The sequence below is a fragment of the Nomia melanderi genome, chromosome 1 (assembly GCF_051020985.1).
Source record: "Nomia melanderi isolate GNS246 chromosome 1, iyNomMela1, whole genome shotgun sequence".
NCBI lineage: Eukaryota > Metazoa > Arthropoda > Insecta > Hymenoptera > Halictidae > Nomia > Nomia melanderi.
In genome coordinates this window covers 28,034,575-28,052,781 of record NC_134999.1, presented here as the reverse complement: position 1 = coordinate 28,052,781, position 18,207 = coordinate 28,034,575, and the positions used below count along the sequence as shown (strand labels likewise).

The following is an 18,207-nucleotide window of genomic DNA, read 5'->3' as shown; positions in this document are numbered from 1 at the left end:
TAGCTGACATTTCCTGTCAATCATTTTCAGTGCTTTTCCTCCTTGGACATACCTTTAGCTAATAGAACGTTTAACTGTGCGCTGCCGATCCTGAGGATCGTGCAGTTGTAGAGGCTGCGTCCTGTTACGTAAAATATTCCACACTATGAAAGTTCTTTGTATTATTGGGAATACTAGAAAATTTCGCGTGATTTCAACGAGACACAATATTAAGCTAGAAGGATATTTTTTACTTGATTACTGGACTGCAGACTCTTATGTATATTTAGACTTTAAGAATATAATTAGGGAAACAGAATTACGATAGAAAATGATGTATACTAAAAAGCATGATAAAAGTCACTATAATTTGGATATTACTTAGGTTTTTCGTTTTGTGTGTATTGTACATATAAATCAAAACTTTCTAATCAACCTAATATTTCTCACTTTTATTTCTCATTTACGGAAGGAATATTTAAAAATTCCTATTCATTTTCCATTATCATCGATCAAGTATTTTTAATGCTTCACTGTCAAACCGAAAATATTCAAATCCGATTCACCTCATCCCACCTTACTCGATTCTTGAGTCAGGATTTATTAATAATTAAAATCTAAGAAACCAGCGAGTTTGTCGTATACTCAATCAAAATTATACGTTTCATAACTCATTCGGCCAAAGACAAATTTCTGGCGCTATGTCCAGCGATATAGAGCAAATGACGCCAACGAGGAACATTCTTAACAGAGTGACTTCGCCGAAAATCATGAATCAGCCGCGCATGTGATAGTTGACAAACACCTATTCCTATGAATCCGTTTGAAGCCGAAATATTTTAATTGGTCGCTCCCGGAACAACTGCCGCTCATTTCCGGATTAATTTGATTCACTGGCAACGCATCAAACTTCCGCATTTCCGGCTTTCGGCGGCATCTACTTTTCGCGCGTTTCGCATTTTTCGAATATTACGAGTCATACTAATCGCTTATTTCTAGCAGCGCCAGATTTACTCGCGTCGTGCCGTGCACGCGGAATATGAATACCGAAATGCAGCTCCGATTGAATCGCGTCATGGTCCACTTTATCTCGTCCCGATTAATCGATAAGATGTAATACAATCGTTCACGGAATCGCTGGCGTCGTTGTTTCTGACGATTGGTTTTTGCATTTCCTGATCGAGCTTTTTCTTGATCGACATCATAATGGTAAATGGTAAATTTTCGCTCAGTGAAGCCTGTGTGTTTAGAGTCTTTGTTGGATCAGTGTTTTATTGTGCGAACGTTTCGTTCTGTGTGTATTCTAACGTTCAATGAAATGTATTTTCAGTTAATGGATTTATTGACCATGATTATAAAAAAGGATATTACTGAGTTTCATTTAGGGTAAATGTTTTGTTGGGTGATTTTTGATGGCAGATAAATTGAGCACGTAATATTATAACATTTCCTGTTTGGGGAGAGATAAATTTTAATTACATAGATATAGGGCAGATAAGATCATTTTTTGTGTGATTAGTATTTTGATTAATTATTTCTCGTAATTTCATTTCGTTTCATTATCATAAAGGTACCAGCAATGTTATGCTTTATACAATATCTACTATATTGAATTTACTTATATATTATATATAATTTACTTGTCAGTATAATATTTATAATTGTATAAATCCCATTCGGCGTCTAAATAAGATTTTGCCCAATAGAATTAAATTTTAGTTCTCAAACAAGGACTCTCGTGTTTAGTTTTTAATAAGTAGCGTATTTCTAATATTCACAATTTTCCATTCACTTTACAAAATATTTTTAAAAATTATGAAAAAGTAAGCATAAAGAATAAATGCAAATGTGCGTTTGTTGCGTAATAATTAAATTTCTTTTAAAACAAGGAAGAAAAATGAGAGGTGTGATTATCATCCTCAACAAAATCCCAGGTTCGTGTTGCATGCAGTACACCAACACAGTTACTTTGGCGACCTAGATTTAATGTATGAAACACTAATTTAGAAATAAATATATTTTACTTAAAATATATTTAAAATATTTTAAATTGTAAATATTTTAAACTATGAACATCTTTAATTATAAAATATATTTTACTTAAATATATCTATTATTCTAATTTAAATTTGACTTGTAGTGACCACAGAGTTTTTACAAATATGTCTGCAAAAAATGTTGAGTCATATAGTAACGAGATTGTACGTGTAAAACAACAAAAGAACAGTTTTTTTCTGATACTAACTGGAACTCAATTTCCAGCTGTACCACATTATCTCGTTACAAAAACCGATCTTTTTTGTTTCACCTAAAAATTGCTATTGTATCCTGAATACTGAACAGAGACTAATGAAACTCATTCATTGTATTTCAGCACAATATGTTACGCAAACTGCATGACAGTATGGTATGTGTGTGTGGTACATAATTACAGAAGATATTCCAGAATACTTCACTAGGATCTTCAGAAGTGTCAACTTTTTATGGCAAGATCATGAGCATCGGAAACCGTTAATCATAAAAAATTCCATCCTACGGGACCATTTCTTTCTGAAGCATCTTGAGGTCGTCCGTGATGCTGTACAGAGATTCTTCGGAAACACTCTAATTTTATTCGCAACATTTCTTTTGATCTCTCCGAATTAACCTGGCTTGTTATCGCTAACACGTGTACTTGTCAGTAAGAATCAAGGAAACCCTTTCATAATTTGAATGAAACCAGCCAATTAAACGTATCTCGTAGTACGATAATAAATATTTTACGGCTTCTTCATCTCCTGCTACAAATCAGTTGCTAATATTAAATTTTACAAGGGAAATTCTTTTAACATTCGTTAAATGTTACCACGAAATTCGTAATTTCTATGATTATTTCAAATATTGTTGAAATATTTTACTGATAATTATTAACAATTTTTGTTTACTAGCAGTTTCTCACTCAATTTATACAAAAAGTATATTCTTTTAGATATGTGTAAATACGTTTGATGTATTTATTGCCACTGTTTCATTTAAAATAGAATTGTAATGTAAATATTGTCCTTAAACGTAATTTCACCGTACTTTAAAGTGGAATTTTAAATATTTTAGGCTCAGTATTTTCCATACTTATCGAAAATTACAATGTCGCAATCTACAAGTACGTAAAATATTTCCTTCAAATAAAAACTGTGACCAAAGACATGAGAATCGCCAACAGTTGTTCTTATGTACTTTTGCAACAAACAAAAGATTCAACACTGACCAACAACTTCCTCCCAAGACTCTATTAATTACACTGAGTTACGTCTCGAGCATTAATTATACGTAATTGGAAAAATAAACATACGTGATTCCTGAGATTGGATTTGTTCGTACACTCGGCATACGATTTTTATCTTGTGTCAACGCGGAAAATGAAAATAAAGGCTACCAGTTTTTCATGGACGAATATGAAAATTATTATACATAGACAGTTATATTAATTCAGATTTCCAAACACTAATCTATGGACAGTTAGATACAATTCTATTCTGTATTACTAGAAACTATTTACCATTATTTACATTATTTTCATTCACTATTACTAGTATAAAATAGGAAGTTTGTTGCATTTGTAATAAAACACGTATGGCTTCAAACTTAATGAACCCTTTATTTAATTCAATTATAGTTAATATGGCACTTTAATTATTTACTTGAGAACATTTAAGGCGTTCCGAGTTGTAAGGACGAACTCAGCAAATCCATATTTCGAGAAAAATGTATTTTAAATACTTCCATATAGAAGAACTTAACAAAAAGTTCTGATATCTTATGAACTTTATTATTTTTCCAATTCCTTAAATGTTAAGAGTAACAAATAGTATTTAGGTATACGATAGATAATAAAAATGTTTTTTTATTTTTAATAAAAACTTTTCTTATATTGTGACAAAAAAAGAATTAACCCTTGCCTTGTAACATCATGCCAGACTCGTATCGAAGATTTCAGACAGAATTGAACAAACACGAAACAAATTAAATACTATTATCTTATTATTAATTATTAAACTTCATAGCAAACGTCGATATAAAATAAACCTTAGATTCTTCTCCTTATTCTAGCAAATTATTTCTAACAAAGTAGTTGTACCAATTATAATTGAGCAATAAATCATAAGGTGAGATTAAAAGGTAATTCAGATGTAGATCAAGTTAATAACATAAAAAATTGTTCATAAAACGCTGAGTTTGCTTTTACTACCAAGAACACCTCATTTGAGAAGCACAAAAATTGTAGATACCTATATGTTGCATGATTAGATGGCAAAAATTCAGTAATTGTAACAAAAATTGCGTTGAAGATACTGTTTTTCTGCGTTTTAAGGTTCAGGGGAATGTACCTACAAAGAATCCGACGTTCGACCATCGATAGTAAATACTTGTGCCTTCGTGATAGTAATGAGCTAGTCAGTATCAGTTTTATCCGGTAAAATAATCGAATGTGGCTTGCGACATCTCTCATCGTCCAGTAATACAATCGCGACGGCCAATGAAACAAGCAATTGCTTTTTAATTGGTGACGTACGTCCCTACAATTGAACTCCTGAAGTTTGAAGCCCGTTCCATCACACTTAACAAGTGCAAGAATTTGTGATTCACAATTTAGCCCTATGCACAAGCTGGTGCATTTTCTTATTACATTACAAATGATTTTTCAACGTTACATAGCATTTTTTATTTTACTAAGTTTGTGATCAATATACTGCAGACTTTTCGTAATTTTAACGTATAAAGTGTTTCACATGTAATGGACCCCTAAATTAGTTTCGTTACTATTGAAGGTAAGATAAATAACTACAAATAATAGCAGATATAAAAGATTCCAAAATGAGATGATGAAATGATTTTTGACATGATATTGAAGGATATTTTTTATTAGTGCAAGATACACGTTTTGAAATTAAATTAACTTTCCGTAATAATGTTCTCCTCACTTTTGCCACAGGCAGAAACAATATAGACATTTACTATAAATAATTAACAGATTTACAGTTTGTAGACCATTATAATACAAAAGAATTGATCAATAATAATTGTTATAATAACAAGAATTAGTTTCAGCCTTAGGAAATGTTTCATAAAAAATATATATTTCTGTTTTGTTCTTTCTTTCTTAAATAAAAGAGGTTGTGTGAATCGTATAAATACCCGAAATTTAATTATTAATTTTTAAAATTTGATAACAAAGAAGTATGGCACTGTAATTAGTACTCAAATTGTGAATTAAATAATAATACGAACTGAATATTAATTATGGAGAAAGAGTTATTTATTATTTTCTTGAAACTACCATAACAAAATGAAAAAAAAAGAAATTATGGAGTCTATCAGAAACAAATATAATTCACTGCTCAAAGTAATTAATTAATATACTGCATTAATAACTAATAATAATTATACAGAGATTTATTTATTCTATTCAAAATTCTGTTGGATTAAACATGAAGTAAAGACTACCATACTCAACTAAAATTTTGTTTAATTCAAACATTTCATGCTATATCAAATACAAGGCCAATACCATCAACGAATATGTTCTTGATCTTGATATGATTAATTACGTTGTCATACTGCAGAGTTTGTTCTTAGAATTAAACAGTTACTGCCGTAAAATTTCTTCAATAACATATTACAAACTTTTTCCGGTGTTTCTTATTTTTATACTGTTTCTCAGTACCATACTTAAAACATTGATATAATAAGTGATTCATTTATGTGATCTTATGGAAGAATGATTGTCTTATCTTGAAATATCGAACCAAGCTATAAAGTTTTCAAATAAAAAAAATATTAAATATTTCAGTTATCAATTACAACTACTAAACATAACACATTATACAAAATGTAAATCATTTGCATAAAACAAACCAATTAAACATATTAAAAATATGAAATATTTAAAATTTTGATATATTATAATATCATTGAAATTTATTAAATTATATTGTATCGTATCACTGAAATTTCGAATGTTCAAATGAAACGTGTGGGTTTTATGCTCAAACATACATTACTATTGATATGCAATTTATATCATTTCCATAATGTTTTATACTTCCTTCATCCCTTATACATAAGATTCTATGTTGCTTATTAAGACATGGTCTCCATATTTAATGAATCCAACAACTTTCATTTAGAACAATGACACCACTAGCGTCGGATTCCTTAATATTTCATTATCATCTATTTACCAGTGTGATACACAACAATTACCATAGAGTTATATTAATCGTCGTCATGTTTCTTCGCGAGAAGTGACTGACCAACGAGGAAAACAATTCTTAGGAGATGATCTCACATGAAAACCACCCGGCGAAATCGGTTCTTACCGGAATGAAATGATCATTTTCTTTTTTCTCGGGTGGATGCACGAATTCCTTGTACGAGCATGCAGCTTCACTCAGTAAATTGAAATTAATTAACAGACAAGATTATTTTAAGACAAAAGACGACCCATAGCTCTTCTTTGATTGAAATAAATCGATTTGCTCTAGTTAAACATTTCTATTGTTAATTTTGTTAACAGCAATAAAACTGCAACCATAGATAACTGCAGATGTTCAGCAAAAATTAGTAATGAGATTAAAGAACTTTTTTTTTTAATTAACGATATGTGAATATCTTTATTGAAATTCTTTTTGGGATGATTATAAGGTCTCGATTAATTATGTTGTACAAATAATGATACGGAAGTGGATGAACTCCTATAATTATGCTAACATCCCATAAACTCATGAGGAACTGTAAAAACGGTGTACCTACTTCAAGAAACTGGAGCAACCTCCAATCATTCTCACAAAGTGCCTCTTTCTTCGCGTCGGCCGTTTTCCATCCGTCACCAAAATATTTTTAAACCTACCCAAACAGTCGAACATCTTCCTGGATTGAATAAATACGGTTCCCTTTTTCCAATGTACGTTTGTATTTTGGCTTACGCACTTAATCATAATACCTGCAAATTTTCAATGTCCACAAATTCGTATGTAACATCTCACCAGTGAAGGAAATACATTGCTTGTTGACAAATTAGTAACGAACTACAAAGAAAATGAAGAAATTTAACGTGTCATCACGTTGATCACCCATTTAACACTGATCAAATTACTATAATCGCAGCAGTTTTCCTAAAGAAATGAAAATTGAAAAGTTAAAATGTTTCATAGCGAGTGCTCTCCTGACACTAGGTTTACGGAGCATGTCAATTTTACGCATATTGAATTTTATAAACATTATTTGGTACATGTTTATGTCCATTTCGATTGATACAATTATATGATTATGTAACAGAATTGTCTATTTTTAAACCTGTAATTTTCAAAATAGAAATGAACGAACATCAGGTTTTCTAGGAACGATAGAATTTTCTTGAGACAAAGTCAGTACAAAGATTCGTTTCCAATCCGCTATCTTGAATTTCAAATTTTTTGTGTCAGATTCGTTATCAGTCACCCCAAAATCCCCTGATTACCAATTTCCCTAAAGTTTGCATGACCTTTGAATTTTGGCCACCAAAACGGGTTTCACATCTGATTCCGTAGTTAACAGATCGATTTACAAGTTTCAGGATCTTCGACACGCGTCAAAAGACGCGGCGGCCTTTCTCCCAAAGCAGCGCGTACAATAACTCTTTCGTGGGTCGCGCAGTGGGCTGGATCGGCAAAGTAAGTGACGTTTCGTCAAAAAGCCAATTTTCTGGAATCGATATCTACTGAATGTATTTTGGTTCTTAAATAGCTATAAACCTCGGAAACAAAACAATTAATATAATTTAGTAAATATTATAGTTGTAATAAATATCAAAAGTTACACATTTTAAAAGTACCATTTCTTGCAACAGAAATTACTTTTCTTCTACATGATGCTATAACAATTGTATCCAATATTTTTGCTTGGTTCTACTCTTAAAATGTTCAGATTACTTTTCTGGTCAAAATTACAGTTACACTAAGCAGTACTGTTTGTTATCCATTAGAGCAATAACGATTAATAAACCAATGAAAATTTTCAAAATTCCTTACATTCGACAAGGAATAATTTTTAGATCCCAAGAGATCCTAGGATCAAACAAATTGAAATATACTCAACATAGTTTTCTTTAGAAGATTATGGAAAAATCATTTCCACCTTCGACTACGTTCAGAAGTTATTAGCGTCCAAAGTTGCACGAAAACACTAATTTAACACTAAGTTTTCTATGCTTTGTCACTTATACAAACTATTTTAGTAAGAATATTATGTGATATTGTTTAAACACTTCATTATATTATATGTTTAATATATTTCACACTTATTACAACTATTTTATTCGTATTCAAGAGTTATTATTTAATACCTTCTCATTATCGAGAACAGACAATTTTCGAAGAAGAATAAAGATCTATTCTTCATATTACAAGTATATAAAGATACACAGGTAGAGGTAAAGAATGAACGACTGGAAAAGTTTTTTTAAAACAACATTGTTTAAACAACTGATTAAAATATTATTTAAAAAACATACAACATATTACAATGTTTACCATTACAAAATACTAATTTTTCAATGAATTCTAATGCAAATCTCATTCCGATACCTTCCGTGGTTGAAGAGTTCTAACGAAACGTCACCTATTTTTCCGATCTTTTAAGTCAACATTGTCCAAAAAATTATTTTAAAAACGTACAACATATTACAATGTTTACCATTACAAAATACTAATTTTTCAATGAATTCTAATGCAAATCTCATCCTTATACCTTTCGTGGTTGAAGAGTTCTAACGAAACGTCACCTATTTTTCCGATCCAGCCCACTGTGGTCCGGGTCGACTGGGGCGCGCGCGGGCGCACGCGCCACCGCCTGTGTATTTAAGTGGGTGTGCACGCGTGTGTTTGAAAGAGTTTTACGGAGGAAGGGAAGCTCGACGCATGCTTCCTTCCTTAATGTCTACCGTGCCCCCCGAAGAAGGATTCGAGTGTTTCTACAGTGTTCAGTGGCTCGCGTTGGATCCCCGGTGATCGTTCTAAGCAGCTCTCGCGGCTCGCGCAAGTTTCGTGATTCCACGGGTGGATCGCGTCCCGTGCTTACCGCATCGTCCACTGCCATTCTCGGCGACCCGTGAGTGAATCCTTGTTTCGATACGAATCGGGCCGTGGTGCGAAAATTCAAAGAAACAAACGAGAGGAACGTGGCTTTTCCGGCAATTCGAGCGCCGCGATTCGAAAATCGCGCGCCATCGTCACGCACTCGAAATGTTGTGTCTTTAGCCGTAGGACCGAAGAGAGCACTTCGTTTCACTTGCGTCGTGGAAAATTCATAATTTGCATGTGAATCCTCGCGGAACAGTTGTTTTTTTTTTGCATGCAACATTTTGACACAAAGTGGCACACCGAGAAGAGAACGATTTCTATTTTGCGGGCTTTTTTTTAGACGTTCACTTGTTGAAGTTTCGCACGATTATTTTCACGATGGAACGTTGTGCATGCTCTTTCTGCATGTTGAATGTTAATTACATGTAAGTTTTGTTTTCTATTTGTTCGTTTTGAGGGGAACGGCGAGTGTAATTGTGGGCGGAGTGAGCTTTCGTAGTGAAAGTAGGATTTTTTGTTGTTGGTACGTTTCTTTCTGAGATTTTTGGTAGACACGATGCAACAGGTTCATTCGGATTGTATAGGCAGAAAGTTAATTTTGTATTGGGAACGTTAAGGGTTTTCAGGTCGCAGTTATTTAATGTTGCGTTGTTCTGAGATTTTTTACGAATGCAGTTAGTCCACTCTGATTGAATAATTGAAAATAAATTTTAAATTCTTCTGAAGTTGCAATATTGACAAGGACCAAACAGCATTATGTTGTCTAGCAAAGATCAGTTTTTGTATTTTATTTAGTTTATTATTAAGTTCAGACCAGAAAAATGTTTAAGAATATTTGAGAAAGTGTGTTTTGATTATTATATTACTGTATATGAAACATTTTTAGCAACGTTAGCATCGTTAAATAATGTTTACGAAAATCTTTGCTGTACGTCAAATAGTATACGGACACAAAAGATTAAATTATTTAACTTTATTACTAGTATAATGATATTTGCACAGGTACCAAGACCAAATCATTAATTTCGAATCAGGAAAATGGTAAAAATTTGGAAAATTTCACCTTAATAAGCTTTTATAAAAATTTCAATTATAAACTAGTCACACATTTCGATTGATTTATAATTATTAAATTCGATACAATTATAATAAACATAATTACTGTACCTTACTATTTTCCATTTTAACCAAATAAAGCTGTTATACGTTACACGCATAAAGCAAACGAAGCAAAGTGTCTATTCTGAACTCAAATCTCTATGAGTTTCTTACGTATATACCTATTTTCGTAAAACTTCGAAGTGTTTACAATTCGGAGGAGAAATATCTCCAAACATACGATCGCGCATACTCTTTTTCAATCCCAAACTCGCTTCAGCTAAAATTATAATAAATTGAAAAAATTAGATTTCTATTAACAATCATTTTTAAAACGATTGTCGAGTACAAAAATATTTTGTATGCATTAATAATTTGATTTTTCATATCAATACGCAATAGATTTAAGTTCAACCATCGTACAATAGAATCCTGATTATTCGAAGTATATATTTATGAATACCAAGAACATAGTTCACATAATGAAATATCTTTATTTCCATATGACAGAAGATTATTCGTTTAAACATTTTTTATAACAGAATCGTTAGTATTACGCATATGTTACTATTTTTACTTCCTCATTTTTATTCTTTCGTCTGACACACCTTTTGCCCGAGATTCGGTACCATTTTAAAACTGTTTCCAAAACAACGAATTCTTCGGAATGTGTAGAGACAAAGAAAGGATTGGAATTATTTCTGTATTTCTCGTCTTTCGCTTTTTTTTCATTTCCCTTATCATTTGTAGCACGTTCTTTTATTATCAAGTAATTCTGCAATGATTTGAATTCTATAAATTGATAAGCTCTTAATAAAGATTCCCAGTGTAATACAACAAACTCAGTTGCAACTTTATCGTGTTCCAGATACTGCTACATAAAAGCGTAAGCGAAATGAAAACATTGCGTTGGAAAACGAATGATCGATTATTTCGTTGACCAAATTCAAACGTATGAATAAAGATTCAAATGTTTTTTTTTAATCAATGTATACTTCTTCGAGTTTGATTTTACAACGAATTTAAATATTTTTCAGTTAATGGTTTGTTAAGAAAATTTAACATTTTAAAATGTTATGTTATGACATGCTTGTATGACATTTCTTTTTCCCGCAGCAAGTTTTAAAGTTAATATGTCATAAATATTTCTTTTCTTTTAATCGATTAAACAATATAATTTCATACTTCAAATACACACATATTTTCAATCGAGATTTCAATATAATACAATATATTTATGGATTAGAAATTTAATATGGCCGAATACAATAAAAATCATGCAAAATTGTAATAAATTCAGTAAAACAACAATGGTACATAATAAAAAAAATAATGTAAAGAGCACAAGATAAGTAAGAACCAAACATTCTACTTACATTTTTTTTTGTTAATAATCAGTTATTACTATTATCTATCTATGGTTCGAAGATATTATGAACTTGTAAACGAAAATAGCTTACTGTACCTATGATTTATTCATATACTAGTAATGAAGAAATTAACTCTGAAAGGACTATACTAAATCTAATAATTGACACGTGAATGCACAATAATTTTCTTAAATAAAATTATTTAAATGTGAAAAAATGTTGATCAATTTTTAAAAGATTACTTTGAAATAAATGTTTAATTGATATTTTAAACATTGTTATGAATTGATACTTCCACACGCCACTGCCAATGATTATTTTAATATATACTACTTGCAATTAGTATTTTCATTACTGCTTAAAGATATGTGATCACATATTTCATAAATAATCTTCGTTTCCTACAATAAAAAATATGAGTGAATGCTGTAGGTTTTGTGCAATTAAAATTGACACGTGTAACGAAACCAAAGTAGTAACTAAACAATCATAAAATAAGATACTGCCGCAATCTCTTATTTTATCTTTCTCTCTACAATATAATTATCGCGTGTGATAAAATACTTCTAAGGTTAATGTATGTACATAGCGTAGAAAAGGTATTTTATTACCGATTATGAAAGATCTAGTGTCTACAAGCAACTTGAGCAAATATACATATCAATGGTTTAGGATATTTACTGTGTCAAGGAGAAATCTCCGTGAAACAATTCGACATGCAAGTAGGAATATCTTGAAATGTAGATCTTTTATTGTGAAAAATTCAAGGTAATGAAATGAACAATAGAAATAAAATATAGTTTACTGAAAATTAAAGTTCTATTGCTACACCCTTGTCCTATGATTTCCTTCGGAACCGTGATCGATCTGACTACTTTATTATTAGTAATTTATTGAAATTAAAAGGAAATGTTTAGGGATACTCTATGTCAACATTTGCTCTAAAATATAACCATTGATATCAGGTGAATAATATTTCATTTGAATTCAAACGAATTGAATAATATTTATTAAATTCCATTTGAAATTTTCGTCAAGAGTCTGACACAATATTATAGAGTACGGAATTGAATAGTCTTCTGTACACCAATATGAGTAACAGTGACAATAATAAAAGTAACTTTGATATTAAAAGTTAATAAAATATTGGAAAAAGATCCCAATCGAAAATTATGCATTAGATGCATCATATCTAAGTTAAAAACATTTCACTGAGACTGTTGTTTCTAACCTCCAACTCGACCTTGAACATTATTCACAGGATTATAAAGTCTTTCATTGAATACAACAGAATTGTATCTCCATTATCAAGATTAAAACCATTCCCGTAATAAAACATTTACTGCAAATATTTGAACTTGATTTAAATCATCACATTCTTTGCTGAAGCGAGGCAAACCTGTATCTGAATTTTTATCTTTCACGAGGAAAGTGGCAAACAATAATACCGTAAAAACTTTGTACACAAATCATTCATCTTGAACACAAAGTGTACAAGATTAAAGATCGAGTGACCGAAGAACACACACAAACACACATACTAAATAATCAATACTTTATTTTAAAAATCGCTGTTCTATTACTAATGATGAGAAGTATAATATCTGTGTAACTTAATCATAATGTTCTCAATTAATTAAACTAAAACTTAGTTAACCATTGGAATGATTTATGTTTTAGCTATTACAGTATTTGGAACGTTATTTTTATAGTTATTTTTATAATTGAATTTGAACAAATAAATAGATCTTCTAAAGGACTTTGATATTAATGAGATTAATAAGTATATGTAACGGATATTAAATTTATTTGATGAAAACTAATAACAATTCAATGGAATAATACTAACAAACTAATTTTGTTATGGGTTGATTTGGTTATCAGCTATTTTTGTGAGTTTCCGGACATTTCATGAAGGTTGATTCATCGTGGCTGTATCAGTTTTATCTGTTAGAAACAACTGACATCGAGTTTTTTTCTGATCGATACTTCTTTTGCTCTTCCTATTTTTTTCGCAAACTATGCTTCACGTCTGCAAGAATTGAAATTCTCCTCGAATAACGTTCGCCAGATAAAATCAGAGGAAATAAACTGTTATCTTATAGGTACAACAATCAAAGTTCACTAATTTACTCTCAGTTTTAGTAAATTGCATAAAACTGTCATATTTATTTCATAATAATGAAGCAAGATGCATAGAAATATTCTTCGCTGAAATGTAATCGTTCTAAATAATTACTCTGTCGCTGACATATCTGGTTCATGTTATAATTTCAAAACAAGTAAAATGTTTCGTGAGTAAATAAATGTTTCGGTCCAAATATTATTCTGTTATAGTAATGAAACGGTATTTAAACGGAATTAAAAGTAAAAGATGTATAATATGTATTTGTTTTTAGGTAAATTATATAATATTTATAATACGAATGACAAAAATGCTTCAAATTTTTACGTAAACATAATCCCATAGTAATTTGTACTTACAAAATTAAATTCAAAATACCTGAATAATAAGACATATAAACAAGTAAACGAAAAAGTTAAAAAATCAAATGGAAAACTAAATACATATGGAAAAATACAATATTTACGATTCAGGTTGCGTCTTCTTTTTTATTTTACTAAATTACATATTATACTTTACGAGTTTTCCACGAGCTCTGATTCTACTAAGCTGAAAAATGAGTCAATCAAGTAGTTTTATGTCAATGTTAAAAAATTCTAAAACATTCTGTTTGCCATGGGAGAAATGCAATGAGAGAAATAAAATACTTTCATCAATTACAAGTTAATTAATCAAATTCTCTTTATGATTATTTGCCCTGGTTCTCAAGCAACTTTTTTTCCACTGAAATTTAAGGCTCCAGAAATCAACAGTGATTCTTCGTATTTTTAAGTTATTACAGTAGAGCGCACTATTTTTATCCGCTGAGCATGTATTCGATCTAACTTCAACACGGGCAGCAATCGCGGAGAAATTTACGACTACGGACTGTAGGTTTGCGTAAAGTCGATCGAATTATCTTAACTCTTTATCGATAAAATCAATAGTCGATTATTTGTTGACATATGCTCGCGCAATTAATTCGTTCCTTATAACGTGTACTGTTTACTTTCGAACGTTGAATGATAACAAGAAATGGTTAAGTGGCGCATTTTTTTTTAATTATCTTCTTAATTCCATTTTATTTCTACACAATTCTAATCAAATAAGACACTCAATTAAGCTTAACTGTTTAAGATAAAATTGTTTCTTGTATACAAATGATTAAAGAGATTTTAATTAGTTTTAAATATAATTTCTACTTAATTGCCAAGAGAAAATTTGTATCATTCTATATTCTCTAGTAAGAAATTTTCATGTATATTTTGGCTTAGTTAATTATATAGAATCAATAAAGTGTTTCCGGAAAGAAAAAATCAATAATTATGTAGTTAACATAAAGGTAAAGAGTATATCACTAACTTTCGCGTAACGGTAAAAAGTTGAATATACTAATGAATAAAAGAAACAAGAAGATAAATAATTGTTTCAAATTTTTATTCTTAGTTTTTTTGTTTATTCAATTGAACTCAAATGTTTTTTCTTGTGTTGCTTCACAGTACTATGTTGTACTATTAAAATAGGTAGTATTATAGTCACATAATTAATGTTTAATAAGATGTTTTAAATGTAAGTAAGTTATAACTTAACATTTTTTGAAATTCTTAGTTTTCATTCGTAAAAGCACTTCTTTGTTGTTAATTTTGGCCATTTAATTTGTAAGAATAACTGTGTCACGCAGACTGATAAGGATGAAAAATAAAATACACGGTTAGTCGGAAAGGTCAGATACTAGATATGTTATGAAATATGAGTAGATAAGTAGACACTTGAATTGATAAACACTTGAATTCAACAAGTAATCACAGTGTGTTATATTAATTTTATCACAAATATTATCGAAACATTTTAGAAACAAAAGAAAACATATATATTTTTATCTAACAGTGAGTGATTCTTAAACTATGATCGTTACGTGTCATGATTCTCTTTTTATAAATTTCTGTTGCAATTAAGGAAGGGAATGTTTCAAACAATCTGGTAAAGTAAATCTGTTTCTTTTGGTAGATAATTAAAAACTATTAAGGATCAGTGCTTTGAAATATGAGTATAAACACTATATCAAAAGTGTCTATTTACCTATGTAGATGCACATCAGTATCAGTGATCAATGACTCCTGATTGATGACGAAACGTTGGCATAATCATCCTACTGGCTTACACCCGAAAGTCATTAAACCATTAGGTTATTAACCATGAGTGATTTTAAAAAATTTTTTTACCGATTCATTTTTTTAAATATTATTAATTATTGATATTCATATTAATGAATGGAAATCAATAATTTCGTTAAACAGAAGTATACACTTTAAAAAATTAAAAATGTATTTAGTTTCTAATTTACGATTACATCTACATTTATAAATAGTAACAGGTGAATAACTCTGATTAGAAAAAATATAATAATAATTCTTTATGTAACTAGAAAAATTATATAAAAGAATCTTTTTGATAACATAGTAAAATTATGTTTATACAAAATTTACCAGTAGCTAGTAGAATAATTATATACACATGAATGTACAAGAAGCTAATGACAATAGTTTAATCTATAGACAAATTATTTTATAATTTTATTTGATGTATAAATTGCAGTTTCCAACTATATTAACTTTTACGTTCACGTTCATGGCCATCGATACGAGGAGATGGTCTGTGAAACTGACAGCAAAAATGCTTCGAAATTTATTTGCTTTGGCGTTCCACCGTAACATGTGTATTAGATGTTCCAAGGTGCTGAGAAAGGACACCAGCCGATCACGTGAAATGCGCTTTGAAGAGCAGCAAAATCTGTTGAACGTATTATATATATTCAGTTTACTAAAACGTAATTGACAAAAGATCTATGTCCAGAAATTTGATTGTGTTAGAAACAGCTGACAATTTACTGTGCACAGAGATTTTAATCAATTAAATTCAATGTCAATTTATAATTGTACTTAAAAAAATAATTTCTATGAATTGTATAAAGTAACGCAAACGTTCGTCCCATAAGTTTGATTTTTGTTCTCATTAATTATGTAACGCGACATTCTGTCGTTCAAAAACTTTATTAAAATATTATATCAAAAACACTTAGACTGTTTTAATAGTTGTAATATTATCAATAATATTATGATGCAGAGTGGTTCTATAAAATTGCAAAATAATGTTTTATAGACGCGAAAGAATAATATATTTTTTGTTTGAACTTTTTTCCGCTATCTCTTGCCGTTCTCAAGGTATCCATGGGGAAGAAAAATTTGCATTTTCTTCAAGGGGTGATGTCAGCCCTTCCAAGTGAAATTCAGCTAAACAAAATTGCAATGTAATAGGCTTGACTTACTCTATTAACACAGAAAGTTTAATAATTTTTTAAATTTCCGGATTCGATACTTTTCCTTGTCAGTCTAGTTCAAAGAGAAATATTTATATAGAAATATTATTAACATAAATGAAAATGATAAAATGATAAAATAAAAATACAGAGAAATATTTATATTTCTCGTTATAATTGATAAACTTTAGCTCTAACTTAAAATGAAAAATTATTTAATTTTTACGTATAAAATTTCCCTACGAGTAGTTTCAACTTCATGAAGTATAAATATCTCGAAAAAACACAGTTAATATATGTTACAAGTTCACAGCACGAAGTTCGAAGATCGACTGACTTTTCTGGTACTTTGTTAGCACAGATAAGCTATACTTCAAGTTTATATTACCTCATTGTCTGTTTAAGTTTACTTAAGAATTCTCTGAGATGAACAAATCTCGTTAGCGAAATTCAAACTATAAAGGGAAGTTTCAGGCTGTAAATTGAATGTATTGGAATCGCAACTCGAAAGTTCAGATAGATCTTTTACATTTTCCTTGGTTGTTTGAAAAAATACGAAAAAATTATGAAGTTCAGTGAAATTGAAATTTAGTCTATGAAATACTTTTTCGCAATGAACATGTCAACATTATTATGCTAACTCCATAATTCAATTATTAAATATAGAAAAATGATTGTTTTTGTAATAAAATTCTCAATTTATATAATATAAATAAAGTTCTTACAATAAATATGGACAAATTGATACTTATAATGAATACTGATTATGACACAGTATTATTTAATTTTGAATGCAAGTTTCAGTATCATAGAAATTTTTAGTTTTGAACAGACCTATAAATAAATTCGAAATGAATTAATCCGAAATGGATTTCTTCGAAAAAGAAAACCTGCGCAGAAAGATGTCCATGGAATGGCATAATTTATATAAGTTTAGATTACTGATACTCATAATTTCAATTACTATTACAACTCTAATTAATCGCTGAACATGTCAATTATTTAACCATAATCTTTAATACCACGCAGGCCATGGTACTGAATATATATTAACAGATTCATATTTTATTTCCAGCAATCATTAATGTATAACAAAATTTTGAAATCCATTTACAAAATAATACATGCTTTGTTATATGTAATAATTTTAATGGTATGAATCGTCATAATTCAATGGTTATTATTATAAATTGTATTTTGTGTTGAAAGATTATTAATATGTTACGAAATAACAAAATATTAATA

General features: G+C 29.8%; 1 protein-coding gene across 9 annotated transcripts in view; it reads left to right on the top strand.

The window, feature by feature from the left end:
- NKCC (sodium potassium chloride cotransporter) overlaps positions 1-18,207 on the top strand; it is a 57,923-nt gene that overhangs the window by 18,755 nt on the left and 20,961 nt on the right. For 3 of the 9 annotated variants that reach the window (XR_012998730.1, XR_004235267.2, XM_031980243.2), the window contains exon 1: positions 8,884-9,102. The exons of 1 other annotated variant lie outside the window; for it this stretch is intronic. The gene's annotated coding sequence lies outside the window, so the exon portion shown is untranslated. 5 more of the 9 variants (XM_031980245.2, XM_031980247.2, XM_031980244.2 and 2 more) reach the window with 5 other exon arrangements.